Genomic DNA, 14,697 nt, shown 5'->3' with positions numbered 1-14,697 from the left:
GAGTTCTTTATCATGTTCATGATATGTGTTGTTCAATATTTTCGTTACGTAGGCTGTCAACCTAGGGTTCTGTAACATGCGCATGCCAGGGTGGTAGGGAGAATAATGATCTTCTGAAGATGCTTACATCCTGATTGCCGGAACCTGTGAATAAGTTTCCATATGTGGTGGAAGGAATCAGGTGGAATTAAGGTTGCTAATCAGCTGAACTTAAAGTGGGAAGAGTGGTCTGAGTTATCCAGGTGGGCTCAGTGTAATCTCTGGCGTCCTTGTAAAAGGAAGGGGAGGCAGAAGAGTCAGTGTTGGAGTGATGGGATGGGCGAAGGACTCACACCCCCACCCCCCAAACGCTGCTGGCTTTGAAGATGGAAGGGCCAAGAACCAGGGGACACAGGCAGCCACCAGGAGCTGGAAAACTGGCCTCTCCTCCAGAAAGGAAAGCAGTCTTACCCACAGCTTGATTTTAGCCCAGTAAGAACCATTTTAGACTTCTGACCTCCAGAACTGTAAGATAATGAATTTGTGGTAATTAGTTACAGCAGCAACCGAGATTGCCCACAGAGGAAGGTGAAGGCTCCTGGGTGGGTCTTGGGTGGGCCTGTTACAGTTCTGGTTTGCAGACCAGCTTCTCATCCCTTCCCTGCATGAAGACGGTTCTTGGTGGTTCTCTCAGACTGATGATAGAAGCCCCCACCTGCTTCTCCACAGGCTCTTTTTATTTATTTGCTGCTTTATTTTTGGCTGTGTGGGGTCCATTGCTGCATGTGGGCTTTCTCTAGTTGTGGTGATGGGGGCTAGGGCTACCCTCTAGTTGTGTGTGGGGGCTTCTCATTGCCGTGGCTTCTCTTGTGGAGCACGGGCTCCAGAGCATGTGGGATCAATAGTTTTGTCTCGAAGGTTCTAGAGGGAGGGCTCAGTAGTTGTGGCTCATGGAATTAGTTGCCCTGCAGCACGAGGGATCTTTCCAGACCAGGGATCAAACCCATGCACTGGACTACTGGGGAAGCCCTCCACATGCTCTTTTATCTAGGTTGGAAATTGCCGGGGAATGGCTTAGGTAGGTTGGTCCTCTTTTTCTCCAGCTAGAGGATCCCCTTTGCCTCCCTAGAGAGGCATGCTCTGGCTGTTACTGTATTTGCTTTATGATGCTGGTCCTGGCTTCTGCCCTGTCACATCTGACCATCTTCTGCTCACCTCTTTGTGCGGCTGTGACTTTCTAGCTCACTTTACTCCTGGCATGGACATCTATCCCTCCTTGCAATCCTGCTAGTACTGACTCAGGGTGCACTGTTTACAGAAAATTTTATGAAGCCTCAAGAAAATGATACAGGTTCATAATTCATTAGCCTGAAATCCTTGGGTCTAGATGCATTTTAGAACTCGGAGCTTATTAAACTTTAGAAAGGTGAGACGGTGCACATGTATTGTATAATATGTACCATTTCTAGCCAGTGCAGGGCGGGAAACACTGAACATTTTTTCAGCAAAACTTGTGAATATCTGCATGAAGCAGGATAAAGACAGACTATCAATACATAATTTGCAGTGACTATGTATATTTACCTTGCACAGATGTGCCTGAATTTATGTAGCCATTCCTCTAATATTGAATTGAGATAACGTGGCATTGCTTAGAGACTGTTTTTGTCTAGAAATATTTATCTCTAAATATTTTCTTCAGATGGACTCGTGAAAGTAGAATAATAGTTAAAGCAGGCTTAACAGATAAAATGCAGAATGTTCCGTTAAGTTGGAATTTTAGATAAATGATATTTTTTAATAAGTGTGTTTCATGCAGTTTGCTAAGTCTGGCAAACTCTGATCAAAGGTATTAATATCTTTAAGCCTTGTGACACATTTTTTCCAAACTGCTTTTCAGAAAGATTTTGCCCATTTATATTTTCTTTGGCAGGGTTTGAGGTACATCCTGATCAACAACAAGCACTAAGATTGAAAAAACAGCTAATTTCATAGGAAAAAGAGTTTCATTTTATCTTTCCATTTCCTTGTTTAGTAGAAAGGCTGAATTTTTAAATAAGCTTATTGATATTTATTCTTCTGTATGGTTTCCAAACTTTTGATCTCATACCCCAATATGAAAAAAGAAATTCATTCTCCAAATATACATATTCATATATGGAGAATTGTCCTAATATATGTAAGTTATAAAACATAGTCCCAGTAGAAGATCCTTTTTAAAAGACCAGTTAAGAAAATAGTTTTAATATTTTCTTCACATACGCAACCCAGGGGTTATTTTGAGTCTCTTGGCTGTGCCTGCTGTAGTCTGATCTGTTAGCATCTGTATTCTTGCCTCCTTGACCCTATTTGGGTTTTAGTGCTTTTCTTATATTTAATGACTTTTTACTAGCTCTTTGCTTTGTGGTGTTCCTTTTCCTCACTTTCGTTTTTAAATGTTGTTTTTGGTGGTTTTTTTTTTAATTATAAAAGAATTGTAATTTTATCAATCTTTCCTGTTTGAGCTTCTTTTCTTTCTAGAAAGGTCCTACTTGACCAATAATATTCACCTGTATACTCTACCCAGTAGGTTTATAGTTTGATTTGTATTCATCTGCAGTCTTTTTAGAAATAAGGATCTAAATTTTATAATTTACCAAAAGAGATTCTTAAAAAACTATTTTGTATCTAAAAGTAGTCGTGGTGGTGGTTGGTTTTGCAAGATCCATCTCAGAAAACAGCTTGCGTTCAGATTTGCAGATCTGTTTTGGTGCCTCTTTATAACAGTTGGGGAAATGCTTGCCTTGGGATAGATGTTTCTGAAAGTTGTTGCATTCATAAATCTTTTGGAGTAATTATGGCCATCAGCAACCTATGAGTGGTGTACTTTGAGGGGGGCAGGGTCAAAAGTTCATATAAACATTCCAAGATACCAGGGCTGGTTGTTAAGGTTTTGATTCTGGACGGAGACCACCTGTGTGTATTTTCGTTTTCCCAGATTTAAAGTCATTTTACAATCTGGTGCACACACAGTCCATAGCGGGTCTTATCTGTATGGAAATAGAATTCAAGGCAGTGAACAAACGCACAGCTCCTCTTCAGATTAATTTTAGATTGCCTTAGGTTGGTACTTTCATTTATTTATTTAAAATTTTATTTGTTTATTTTTGGCTGCACTGGGTCTTTGTTGCTGTGTGTAGGCTTTTTCTATTTGTGGTGAGGGGGGCTACTCTCTAGTTGCCATTCGTGGTCTTCTCATTGCGGTGGCTTCTCTTTGTGGAGCCTGGGCTCAGCAGTTGTGGTGCACGAGCTTAGCTACCCTGTGGCATATGGAATCTTCCCAGTCCAGGGATCAAACCCTTGTCACCTGCATTGGTGGGCAGATTCTTAACCACTGGACCACCGGGGAAGTCTAGTTTGATACTTTTAATTAGAAGGTATTGCTGTTCAAATTGTAGTTTCTGGACCAGCAGCTTTGGCATCCCCTGATAACTTGTCTTAAAGAAAAAAATAGCTAGACTTTGCCTCTTCCCTCCCCAATCCACTGAACCATTTCCAGGTGATTCATATTCACTTTAAAGTTTGTAGAGCACTGCCTTAAACCAGAGACTCACGCAAATTGTTACCCTCCCCACCCCCACAAAAAAGACACACAAAAACACATGTGACTCAGAATTGGAACTAATAAGATAGCTTGAAGCCAGGCTTTCATTTCTCATTCATGGTATCTTGGATGTTTGCACTGTTCTCCTTCGTCATAAATGTCAGTTGTCATAATCTGGCCTAGCATGACCCAGCCCTGCCTCATGACATCTGTCAGTGGGTATTCTTTCTCAATAAAATATGAACAGTAAGGAGGTTTATATCTCACTAACATTATATGTTATGTTACTAACATGTAACTAATAATACATGTATTAGTTATATGTAACTAATAAAAGTCCAGGGGATGGGTGGTCCCAGGGTAAAGTCAGTGGCTCTGGGATGATGATATAGACACTGACCTTTCTTATCTTTCTCCCTCCCCATCCTCGGGGGTTGGTTTTCCCTCAGGCATGTCCCCTAACACAGGGGTCCCCAAGCTCTAGGCTGCAGACCAGTACTTCCTGTCAGATCAGCAGTGGCATTAGGTTAGAAATAAAGGGCACATAAAGGTAATGAGCTTGAATCATTCTGAAACCATTCACCCCACCCCCACCGATGGAAAAATTGTCTTCCATGAAATTGATCCCTGGTGCTAAAAAGGTTGGGGTACTGCTGCCCTAAGAAGTAAGGCAAGTTGCAAGAAGGCTACTTGGCATCTCTGGGCAGCCTCCCTTCACACAGATAGTTGTGTCCAGAGGTAGAATATGTCCTCTTCTTATAAACTGGGGAGGAAAACCTCTATGTGAAACCTCCCAGCAGCTTCCCATATGGTCCCAGTGGTCAAGATTTGTTTGCATGTGCGTACCCTAGCTGCAAGGGAGGCTGGCACTCTCATCACAGCGGAGGGGAACCTCTGTCAGGGAGGAACCAAGAAGTAGGGGAAACGAATGGCCCTTAGGAAGAGAGCTCACGGTGACTGCCACACATCCTTTAGGTCTGATGTTAGTCTTCTTGTTGACTGACAAGTTCATGTTTTCTGTGTATGTGTATTAACCCCCGAAGGAGAGAATCTCATTGACCTAATTCAGAATTTTTGGACTAAGTCCTCCAAGTATATGAAGAAATATCAAATGCAAAAGAAATAGAAATTAAAGACATTCTCACTTACACTCAGCTATGGACTAGCTGCCTTTGGGTCAGGTGTCCACCCAAAGGCCAGTAATTAGCTGTGGTGAGAGGGGAGAGGATCATATGGTAGGAATCGCAGTCTTCTGTTCGTCAGTAGCTGCAACGGGGATCTTCAGGCTCAGATGATGGCGACTGGAGTGCACAGGAACAGGGGCTGCTGAAGGGGCCATGGTGGATGTCGGGGAGTGGTTGATAGTTACAGCAAGCAGCAGACTCGACTTGGGCCCCTGCCCTTACGTCTTAAGTGGTGAGGGAGCTCTGGTCCTAGTGCACTGTGGTCAGAAAGACTGTCTATGGGCAACTGTGTTTCTTTACAGTGGGGCTGGTTCCTCCTCTGCTGGGTGCTGGCAGGGGTGGGCACAGTGGCCTTTAGCAGCAAGAATCCTTGGCCTGGAAAAAGTTATAAATAGGCCAGACTTGTGGTAAAGATACCAGTGGAACAGAACTGCCCAGGATTCAGGGGTACTGGATTGTGAGCATATTTCCAGAGCTTTGGGGCCTAAAATAGGATCCTTCCTTTCTGGGCAGGAAGAGTAGGCTTTAGGTCTGAATGAGTGTGTATGTTGGGGGGTCTCTATGCTGGAGACCCTCTGGGGCTTCAGTGATAAAAGGAACGAAGGGCCTGGATTCCCTTGTTCTAGGAGCAGTGCATGCTCAGTCGTGTCTGACTTTTTGTGACCATATGGATTCCTCTGTCCATGGAATTCTCCAGGCAAGAATACTGAGGATCTTGCTGACCCAGGGACTGAACCTGTGTCTCTTGCATCTCCTGCATTGGCAGGTGAATTCCTGACCACTGAGCCACCTGGGAAAGGAACAGTACTGTTACCCAGCCAGATCTGTTTGTCTGACACACAGCAAGTCAAACACTGAGGTACCATAGTTTACAGCCAAGAAAGAGTTTATTCTCAAGGTAGCTGAGAAGACAGGAGACTCTGTCTCAGATCTGCCTCACTGAAAGGTGAGGGAGCTGGAGTGTTTATGGGATGAGCAGGGTGGTCTTAGGGGAGAGGTGACTGTGAGGAAATCCATGTTCTCTGCAGGTGCGTCTGGGCTCACGTTTATGGAGACCCTTAGCATCATCTGAGGGTGGAGTTCTCCAATCCTCTGACGTCAAAAGGCCATTCATTCAGACATCTGCACAGACTCGGCTTTAGGCTGGTGCTAACCAGCCCCTGCCCAGCTCATGCTGGTCAGGTAATGATTCCAAGTAATTGGAAAACAGCTGGGCTGCGTGAAGCTGGAAAGATATGCTATTAAAGGGAGGAAAATAGAAGGAAAGAAATAAACCAAGTCAGCTTAATCAAGGAGGGCAGTTTATAAGCAAAAGAGTTTTAACAAGCTATTCCCTTATCTGTTGTTCTATAAGACAAATTCAGGAATTTCTATTATTAGCTTCCGTAAACTCTGTGGGGCACAGTTTCAGTATCTGTGTCTGAACTCTGGGCTTATCCTCAAAGTAGGTGGCATACCACGGAGCTTTGGACAGGGCTTTTGTACAGGAAAGGTCCAAGACAAGCAGGCTTCATGGAGCCTGGCCTGCAGAGTAGCATCAATGAGGCCAGCCTTTGACAGTATAAGATTGAGCCCCTCTTTCATGGCTGGCAGACCAGGCCAAGCTCAGGGTCAGGACTTTCAGGAGATGAAGCTGAGGCCCATGCCAGAAGGCTACAGCATCTCTGCTGTGACGGGAATGGAGGCAGGTTCCAAAAAGGGGCTGCCTCTTTCCCCTCCATGCAGGTAAGCTTGTGGTGACCTAGGGGTGAAGCTCTCAGGGAGAGTGGAGCCCGTAAGGAGCTGGAAACAGCCAACTAGTGAGAAGCCAACCAGTAAGACCCTGATGCTATGAAAGATTGAAGGCAGGAGGAGAAGGGGGCGACAGAGGATGAAGTGGTTGGATGGTGTCACCAACCTAATGTCCATGAGTTTAAGCAAACTCTGGGAGTTGGTGATGGACAGGGAAGCCTGTGTGCTGCAGTCCATGGAGTTGCAAAGAGTCAGACATGACTGAGTGACTGAACTGAACTGAGTGAGAAAGGGAGGGGTGATTAGACCCAGTGAGCCTGGTTCCTGGGAGGTGCCCAAGCAATACCAGAGCCAGCAGAGTCTCCAGATGGAGCATCTCTGGGGGCTTCTCTAATAGCCGGGTACACACATTCTTCATCCACAAGGCATCAGACTGTCCCACTGTTTAATCACTTCAGATGTGGGTCCACAGGATTTTTTGGTGAAGACCTGAGGTTTCAGGGACTAAAGTCTGAGCAAAGACAAACCCAGAAGCAGCAGAGGGGGAGGGTGGGTAAGGGGAGAGCTTGGCAGAAACCCTCCAGAGGGACTGTATTCTGTGCTACTTTCTGGAAGTGGGGTTCATGGAACAGGCCTGGCCTCCCAGGGGAACCCAGGCTCTCCTTGGCCAGGCTGCAGGTGTCCTGCTCAGCGTGTTCAGGCAGGTGGAAGGGAATGGACCAGGTGAGGCAGTGTGGGAGGGAGGGATGAGCCAAAAGGCCAGCTCTATGCCACCCTCATGTGGATGTGAGTGGACTTCGTTTCCCTCCTCTGGGACTCGGTTTCCCTACCGGAAATGACAGCTGGTTTGACAATACCTCTGTAGGATCTGGCCACGCATTCCAGTTCTGCAGTTTAAGGGCTTTAGAGCAGCCCCCTGGTAGCCATCTGTCCCTGCCTTCCTCAGTCTGGACTTCTGTTAAAAATATATTTATTTATTTAACTGTGCTGGGTCTTAGTTTCGGCATGCAGGATCTAGTTCCCTGACCAGGGATTGAACCCTGGGCCCCCTGCATTGGGAGTGTGGATTCTTAGTCCCTGAACCACCAGAGAAGTCCCTCAGTCTGGACCTTTAAGTTTGCAAAGTAGAGACAGGTTAGGGAACCTCTCTTGGTATAGCTGCTCCATGTCAGGGCTCAGCTGAAGCCATCATCTCTGGAGTGCTGAAATGGGATGCCCTGACCGGGGAGCCTCCTCTGAGCCTGCTCAGCTGGTCCGGGGAAGTGAATCCCATCTTGGGTCTCACCTCTGTCCGTCTATATATCAGATATTCATGTGCCCTCAGTTACCATCTTAACCAGATTCTCCAAAAATAAGGAAATAAACCAGACCCAGGAGGGCACATGGCCACCCCCCACTGCCCCCATCCGCTCAGCCACCTTGTCACAGATGGCGGCTCCTCAAACAAAGCCCCTGCGTTCCTGCCAGAATCAGCCTGCAGTCTTTCATTCTGGCCAGAGGAGCAAATCTGTTCACCATATTGAAAAGCCAGAGTTTAGGGGGGAAAAAAAAAGGATGGTAAGAAGCTGTTTTATAAATTATAAGCCGTCAGCTTGCCCTGCAATTCTCTGTATCTCTGTCCTCCACCTAGGGCCTGGAGTGAGAGATGGATGGATGGGGTATTTGTGTGGCAAACACGTTCATTTTGAAAAGTTACAGGCAGGAATTATATAGGAAAATGTTGGCTTTCTGGATGTTAGAAAAGGGGAAATTTGGTGATTGTTTTTCATTAAAAAAAAAAAAATGAAGGCTTTGTGAGTCAGTTTCTAGTGTGTGTCCCTCTATAGGTGTGAACTTGAGAGCTCAGATTTGTAGGTACTTTCTCTCCTGTCCTCTCTCTTGATGGCTGGTGTGCGGGTTGGAGGAGGGCCTTTGTCTCTGTGCAGTACTGGAAAAAGCCACTAGGTGGGAGTCCGGGACAAATGCTGGAAAGCCTAAAGCTCAGGAACCCACTTTGTGAGAAAAATAACTGCCTGCTTCCCCTCACCCCCAGCCAGCCACGTTGAAAGAGGACATAAGCTCCTCTCATTAATGAAGTTGCTGGACAGTGTACCTGAGTCAGCTGGCAAAAAGAATTATTTTCCTTGGAAGCCAGTGGACAAAGGATAGGCCTGGGATGCCTCCACTGCTTGTGCCCCCGCCCTTCTCCTTGGGGGAGGAGACCAGAGGGATGACTGCTGGTCCTGGGAGCAGAGATCTGATCTTCCATTATCAAAGCTAAGAAGCTCTCTCCAGACATCTTTAATCCCAATGCCTTTTACTAGCACACTATTACTTAGGATGGCTCTCCATTTCCTGACCTGTGTTTTTCAGGCCCTGTCCTAGAGAGGTTTCCTATACCTTGGGGATTTTGAAAGTATTTTTTTTTGCCTGGCATAACACCCCAAACTGGGGCCTTCAGCCATTGCAAACTTAGCAGTTTTAATTTTCCTGAATTTGGGGGTTGGTTGTTTTTTTTTTTTTTTTTTTGCCCTCTTCCAAGTAATTGCACCTTACTAAAATTCTGGAGATCTGGATTCTTTCAGACCTGACTCGAGACTAGTTCAGCCCCTAAGAACCAATGTTTATAAATGAGCAAGAATGTGCAGACACTGGTGGGAGAGCAAATAAATCCTTCCCCACTCAATTTCCTGCTCCGGGCCCAGGGGACATGGTGGGCGATGTTGCCAGGTTAGCATGACCTGAGGTCTGAGCATGTAGACACCTGCCCACCCTCTGCCTGCAAAGAGGGCATGCCAGAGTCACAGCACTGGGCGTCCTGCCCTTTCAGGCAGGTAGGAAGGCTCAGGAGGAGTCGTACTTCAGGCAAACTGCTCAGTAGCCTGTGCTCCAAGGAACTTCTGAAAATAGTTTCCTTTTACTCCTCAAATATGGTCATTAAGACTGGCAGGATGGGGAGACTGTTAGCGATGCCCAGTCTCGGGCCCGATTCCCAACCTGCTGGGCCTGAATCTGCCTTTTTACAAGAGTGCCCTCTGTCCCTGGAGACTCATTATATATAGAGAGACATCATCCTCACCCGGGGGTCAGCAATCTAGGGTCTGTATTTGGCCTGCTGCCTATCTGTTATTCCCTGAAAGCCAAGCGTGATTTTTTGTGATTTCCAGTGATTGATGGGAAATCACAAGAAGACTAATTTGTGATGTGAAAATGATGTAAAATTTAAATCTTACTGTTCACACACACACAAAAAGTGTCACTGGAACACAGCCACCCTCACTGGCTTCCACGTTAGCTGTGGCTGCCTTTGTGCTGTAAATGAGAGAGTCGACTGTAACAAACCATATGGCCCGCAAAGCCTGAAACGTTTGCCATCTGGCCCTCTACAGGCAGAGTGTGCCACCCCTTCTGTTACCCGTTTTGGAGACAGGTCTTCATGCCTGGACACTGTGGGTACCTGGGCTATGGGGCCAGGATGCTGTTGCACAAGCAGGACCTTGCAGCCCAAAGGACCATGGTCCTCAGGCCGTCCCTTCCTCTCCCCAGAGGTAGGCTCACGGCGCAGCATGCCTGCTGAAGGACATAAGCCTGTGTTTGATGTATCAGGGTGTCCTGGCACCTATCATCATGGCCCAGAGGCCAAGGCTCAGCCCTGAGCTGGAGCTCAGGATGCAGGCCAGAGGTCAGCTGACTAGCTCATGACCCTTCTCTGTCCATAGTTGTGCCTGATTCCTGGCCACCAGCAGGAGGAGCAAATCTCAGAACTCCATCCACAGTCATTCCCGCATACATGGGATTCCAGCCAGATAAGCAACTCTCCTGAGGTCTCCCCACTGGACCCTAGGATGAATTCACTGATGGCTCCGGCCTCGTAGGTGTGTTTTCACTCCTGCAAATGATCAGGTGCCTGCTCTTTGCCCTCAGCTGGCTGCCTCATGTTCCAGACAGTAATGAATTGAGTCTCACTGACCTTGACTTGCTTTTGGGAAGGCTCTGAGGGCTATAGGGTTACCGTAATGAATCTTATTGGTGTATCCTGTGTGGCTCCTGAAGACTTCTCTCTTTAGTGATGGATCCAGGGAGTCCCTGAGGCTCTGCCTTGCAGGGCAGTATAGTAGAAGTGGGACCACCCCCACCATGCTTAATAAGGGCAGCCTAATCCTTTCCAAGTAACTACTTAGATGGGCTAAAACCCAGGCTTTCAATCTTTTGGGAGTCATGGATCATTTTGATGATCTGATGAAAACTACTTCAGAGAAATAGTGATTTATACATACTCATAGTGCTTTGTATACATTTTATGGATGTAGTCAGGAGCCTGTCTGATCCCCCAAAGCCCCTCTGTGACTCACTGTGAGGAGCCCCTGGCTGGGTGGGCTTCTGAGTGAGGGGCACAGCTATGGGTTTGATCCTACGCCTTTAGAGTGCTATTTGTGGATTGAGTTAATTACAATATAAAATTTAGGGTTTCAAAGGAAAACAAAAAAGAACTGAGGTAAGAATTACTACTTGAGGTACCATAAAAATATGTCAAGAATTTAGCTGCAGTTTATCTGGATTTCCTCCCTCCTCCTCTCTTCCCTACTCTCCTCTCTCTTCCCCTCCTGCTTCCTGTCTGTCTCCTCTCCTCCTGTGCTCCCCTTCTCCCTGTCCCCTCCCATTCCTCTTCCCCTCCCTCCCCTCCCTTCCTCCTCCCCTCCCGCTTCTCTTTCCCCTCTCTCCCCTTTTCCTGCCCCCACAACCTCCAATTCATCACACATGAGTTGAGCTAATAGATGAAGCTGACCCTGTCTCTCTTCTCTGAGTCAAGCATCTTTACCTCTGGGGAACTCATTCCCTCCAAGTAGTTTCAGGCTTATCTTGCCAGTTTCACCATTTGACCCTCATTCTTTCATTCAGAGATCATTGAAGTTGTTACTGTGTGCAAAGAATTGTGCTAGGTGTAGAAACTAGAGATGTGAATCAGAGCTCAAACACACATCCTCCTGTCTGAAGAGGGAACAGGTGTGATTGAGTACCACAGGGCAGGCAGTGATGTGGGGAGGGGCATGGGTAGCAGGGAGCCAGCCCACGTGCAGTGGAAGGCAGCTACATTGCTGTCCAGTCCTCTCTTTTCTCCTCTCACACTGGAACCTTCCAAAGGATACCAGTCTTTCTCCAAGGGTGTACAGGCCTTTCCCCATACAGACCCTCAAATTGACTTTGCTTCTTCCTCCCCAGCACCCCAGAGATACCTTTATTACATGGCACGTGGAAATTCTTCATTTGCCCAGAGCAGGAAGTTGGTTTCAGTTGCTTTGGATGCTGGGCAAATGTGTATTGACCAAAATGAAGACTTTTCCAGGTTTTTAAGACAGAAAAAAAAAAAAAGAAAGGTCTAGCTACCCCTGCAACCTTAGGGATCTTGACTAGCACATCCTGCCCTAGTCCAGGTCAGGGGACCTCTGCAAGTAGGGCTCGCACTGCACTCTGGAACTGGGCCAGAGGCCAGAAGAAGGCTTGAGAGCTGAGGGCATGGGCAGCTGAGCCTGCTTTTTCTTTCTGGCCTCTGATCTGGGTGTGTCTCCAGGAATCTACTCCTCCCCCTCGTGCCAGCTGCTGGCCAGAGCCCTCCTCCTGCCGCCTCTGTGTCCTCTGTGGACGGGACCAGCCTGCGGGGGACTGTGCGTGTTTTCTACTTTGTCCTCAGGCCCTGCTTCTGGGTTGTGGACAGCAAAGATACCATGATAAGCGGTATGCCTTCTCTTCAGGCTGGGAGCTCCAGGAAACTCCCTGCTGATTCCCAACGTGCGCCGGGAAGGCCCACGCAGTCACAAGATGTGTGTCTGCAAGTCATTTATGGCAGCGGAGCTCAGAGCCCTTGCATGTAACCACAGTTCCCCTTGCACCCACATCAAAGACCGCTTTCATAACCAGTCAGAGCCAACGGCCACATGTTGCGGGCTGGGCAAGGGAGAAAAGCTGTTTTTAAGAGAGCTCTCAAAGGAGGTGGGAATGTGAAGAGGAGGGGGCCAGCATGTGGGGAGTGCTGGGGAGACCACCCTGGAAAGCCAGCATGGGACCTGCCAGTAGGAAGGCAGGCCCAGCTCCCCGTTTCTTCAGGCTGCTGCCTTCCCAGGGCTCCTACCCGGAGCGCTCCCTAGACCTCATGGACACACGTCTGGGGTGGGGACCGCCGGTGAGGCAGGCCTGGGACTCGCTCTTTCCCACCTGTCCCTGTGCAGAATGCGGCCTCAGGGAGCCCCGGAGCGACGGCTGGGAGCAGAGCTCTCCAAGGCGGCAACACTGGATGGTGCCGCCAGCGCCCAGGATGGCAAACCCCCAGCCGGGCCAAGAAGCCGAACTGGAGTTGGTTCTGAATCTGTTCTTTTTTGGAAACAATCAGCTTCCCTCAGGGCACAGCCCGATGCCGGCCTGGAAGAGAAGGGGTAGGCGTGGGCTGCTGGGTGGGGGTCAGGCTGTGTGTGGGAACCAGCAGTCCTCCAAGAGCTGCACTTATTTTTAGTCCTCTCCCCAGTCCCAGATAAACCAAGAGCAGCTGGGAGCCTGTGGGTAAATGCAGAATGGAGCAGAGACAGGAAACCGGGGTCTCTCCCTAATGAGTTCCAGCCACTCCAGAAGGGGGAAGCCAGACGAGGAATTTTCTTCAGGACTGTTTCCCTCTGGCAGCCTCTGGTATTATCACCAAAAAGAATGTTCGTGTGTGTGTGTGTGTGTGTGTGTGTGTGTGTTTACAACTCTTGTCCAAGTCTGTCTGTCTCCCCCACCTTTTGCTAGGTTCCCTCACTCTGCCGGCCTTGCGTCCCAGAGCTGGTGCCTGTGTGCGTCTGTGGGGGCGGATACGGGAGCAGCACGGTCTGGTCTGAGCTGCTGTGTCTCTGAAACCTCTCAGGGCAAGACTGAAGGACGCAGGCCAGGGACGTGGGGAAATCTGAACACGGCTTGACGTTCCTGAGGGGGAGGGGGCAGAGGCAAGAAAGAGGAGAGACTTTGGTATCTGGCCAGAAAGAGGACTTTTTCAACCAAGGAATCTAACTGCTGACATGGGTGCCCAGCATGGATGGGGACATTGATGTTTACAAGCATTTCGCGTGGCTGAAGCGGGTAAGTGACTGACTGCTTTGTGTGGGTCTCCGTCGAGATGAGTGAGGAGAGAGACACTGTGTGTGTGTGTGTGTGTGTGTGAGAGTGTGTGTGTATTGAGGGGGGAGGTGTTTGTCCAGCGAAGCCCTGTTGCCGCCAAGTTCTCCATGAGAATCTAATTATAGACACTTGCGGAGAAAACAGTCAGCTGTCTTTGTTTCTCCTCTGACATTCTAGTGAATGAGCCTCTGTGCAGAAAGGCAACAATGAAGTGAGGAAAGTTCCTTATTTTTGACTCTGGCACTTGAACAGTTGGAGGGTCCAAACACCATGACCAGAAAAAAGCATCCACCGCTTTTTGGTGTGAGGACTCGGAGAGGAAGCCGCTGCCTTTCAACCGCACAGGGTTCACAAGTTATCGGGCTTCTTCCCTGCTCCCCTGCTCCCCTTCTCGGAAGTTATCCGGCATGGAGATTAGTCAGCTGTCAGCTGAAAGAGCTGCCGCGTTTCCGGGGGAGGCCCTGGGAGTTCTGCATGTTTTCCAGAGGCCAAGGGTTTGGGTTTCAAGTTGCTCCTGTCTACTCTTAATGAGTGTGTGGAGTGGGTGACAGTGGGAGAATGTTGGGGGCTGGAGTCGCATCCACGTTCATAGAAACCATGCTCTTGCTTTTTTTGTCACCATCTCTGAACTGGCAGTGGCAGCCCACTCCAGTGTCCTTGCCTGGAGACCACATGGACAGAGGAGCCTGATGTGGGCTACAGTCCATAGGGCTGCAAAAGTGTCGGGCACAACTTAGCGACTGAACAACAACTGAACTGGCAAAGATGGGTATCCATTAATTTTCACATGGAGGCAGGATGTTTCCAGAAGCAGGAAGGGCAAAAGCAGCTGACAGATAAGAGATGTGATATTGTAGAAGAACAGGAGGGACACGAAGTGCCCAGCTTGGAAGGTCCCCGACCCCCACGCCCCAACACTAGGCCTGCTGGCTTCTGTGGGCATCCTCTGCACCTCTCACTCAGCAAATACTTACCCAGTTCTGGGTCCTGGGTGTCCATTTGTAAGCAGCAAAGTAAAACCAGTCTCTGCCCTTGTGGATCTTCCATACATTGCTTGGGAGAGGGCAGTTAAACAGTCCGGAGGAAATAAGCTTGAAA

At 48.3% G+C, this 14,697-nt stretch overlaps 1 protein-coding gene across 3 annotated transcripts in view; it reads left to right on the top strand.

The window, feature by feature from the left end:
• The window catches only part of PPFIBP2 (PPFIA binding protein 2), a 153,891-nt gene that overhangs the window by 57,036 nt on the left and 82,158 nt on the right, over positions 1 to 14,697 (top strand). The gene's annotated exons all lie outside the window — the stretch shown is intronic.

The sequence above is a fragment of the Capricornis sumatraensis genome, chromosome 16 (assembly GCF_032405125.1).
Source record: "Capricornis sumatraensis isolate serow.1 chromosome 16, serow.2, whole genome shotgun sequence".
NCBI lineage: Eukaryota > Metazoa > Chordata > Mammalia > Artiodactyla > Bovidae > Capricornis > Capricornis sumatraensis.
The sequence above is the reverse complement of the archived record's forward strand: the minus strand, read 5'-3'. Positions and strand labels throughout refer to the sequence as shown.